Below are 2,426 nucleotides of genomic sequence, written 5' to 3'. Positions count from 1 at the left end.
AGAGTAAATAATTCCATATATTAAATGGTAACAGAAGAGACAAACTCCTTCTTCACTTATTGGCATGACTGTTGTTAGATGATCTTGAATAGACCAGGACTCATAGTCACCCTATGAAAAAATAGATACAAATCTGGTCCTATTTTGTGTCATCTACATAATCTCTGCCATACATGAGCCCATTGTTACAGTCCTGTATAAATCCATCTCACTTAGTGCCTTCCTCTCTTCTTTTGCTATCATGTATTCTCCAACATGATGTCTTTTTCCAAAGATTGACTCTTCCTGATAACATGCCACATGCCTTGCATGTGTGAAATGAAGTTTCACTACTCTTGGCTCTAAGATTCATTCACATTCATCAGTCTTCCAAGACTGATATATTTGCTGTTTTAGAAATTTATTTAATACTCTTTGTCACACAGTTCAAGGCATCAATTCTTCTTTGTCCTTTCTTATTAATTATCCAGCTCTCCCATTATATATGAAGCAGTTGAAAATACTGTAGCTTAGATCAGAGACACCTTAGTATTTAATGTGATATCCTTATTCTTTGAAAGTATAATGGGGTCCTTGAGGCAAGATTTTCCAAATATAACACATCTTTTGATTTCTTGACTTCTGCGACTATGGATGTTCATTTTGAATCCAATTAAAATTAAATTCTTGACAATTTAAACTTTTCTTCACCTATTGTTATGGTACTTCTTAATCCACTTGTGGTTCCAAAAACTAGGGTGTTGTTTGAAAATTAGCATTGGAAAAAATGGAAGATATTCATATTACACTAAAAGGAAAGATAATAATATTATCATTACAAGACTTCTTTGTTACATCATCACATAAATGGCTTTACACTGAGAATCATGGCCTATTCAAGTTGATGTACGTTAGCCACCACAACCACCATTATTCTTAACACATACCAACATTTTTTACTGTTAAATATAAACTTTGCCACAGAAGTTGCATGTGAAGGGCTTCTCACTCCTGTGAGTCACCAGGGACACTGTTTGGTCTGATTTCTGGAAGAAGCTTTTGGGGAACATGACACAAACGTAAGGCCTCTCATTCTTGTGTTGTTTTTTGTGGTATTTTAATGTTGCAGGCCGGGGGTAAAGTATTTTTATAATTATTACTAATAAGACAGCTACCTCACTTGTTATACATCAGAGAGTTGGACAGTGACTAAGGAGGATAGAAGGAACGAGATAGAAGCGAGAGCATAAAACAGGGGGCCAGCAGTTCTGGACTGAAGATCCCAAGCCAAGCTTCTCTGTATCTTTATTGAAAACTATCAGGAAGTAAATCACAAAGAGAATTCAATGCAAATGAAGCCAAGCAATCAGCTCTTCTGGCATTTTCTGGAATTGTCCTCAACAGGACCTACCTCTTCAGGTGTGGGCCAGTTTTCTTCTGGGATTATATGTAGGACAAGTTCTTGGTTGTCTGTACTGGTAGTACTGTTGTGTTATGGGTAGTTTCCTGAAAGTGTACCATTTTTGTTGTCTTCTCCTTGTTTTGTTTGTGCAGGAAGATCTTCAGGAGTCTGGAATAAAATCCGAGTTATTTTTCTCTTGGAGTCTCTATAGAGTGTTTATTTTTGAGGGCAGCAATGACATCATTTAAAGTTGCATCTTCTGAAAACGAGAGTGTCTGACCTTGCATGAAGACAGAATCAACTGGCTGACTGAGCAGCAGATCCACACAGGAGACAAGCCCTACAAGTGCTCTGCTTGTGAAAAGTGTTACCAGCAACCATGCACATTTCATCACCATGTGAGGATTCACCAGGGTTCTAAACTCAGAAGTGTCCCCAACAATACAGAAGATCCCTGACCTGACTCTGCCATTGTGTGTGTGAGTGTGAGCAGGATTTGTAAAATAGTGTAGAAAAGACTGTAGAGATGTCAAGGTTGAGATTTTCACATAGGACTTGGCTTTCACACGTTTTACAATATATATTTTTCTAGTATTATGTATGTAGAACATGCTCTAACATTTCTTTTTGGAAGCAGGAGTGGCATCCACTTCCTGAACAGCATGCTCTGAAAACTATGAACTTTTAGAAATGACAATAGTTATAGAAAGGCTTCAGGTATTTTGTTCATAGGGTAAATATGAGTTGTACTCGACTCGATGGCAATCATCAACAACAACAACAAATAAAAACTTTAATGTGTGAAATAGGTGACTGAGACGGTGGGGATTTTTTACTACTTTTCAAAAATGTGAAATCCCTATAGTGAGTGAGTTTTGTTGGACTTCTTGTTGTTGTTGTTGTTGTTGATGTTATGTGCCGTCAAGTCGTTTGCGACTCATAGCGACCCCATGTACAACAGCCCTAAACTGTGCTCTATCGTGTGCCAATCTCATTGCCTCTGACACACCCATTCCGATTACCCCAGGCACTGAATCAATCCACC

This window comes from Elephantulus edwardii, unplaced genomic scaffold, assembly GCF_000299155.1.
Source record: "Elephantulus edwardii isolate Elephantulus edwardi_28Jun2011 unplaced genomic scaffold, EleEdw1.0 scaffold00021, whole genome shotgun sequence".
Taxonomy (NCBI): domain Eukaryota; kingdom Metazoa; phylum Chordata; class Mammalia; order Macroscelidea; family Macroscelididae; genus Elephantulus; species Elephantulus edwardii.
This window is presented reverse-complemented; position numbering follows the sequence as displayed.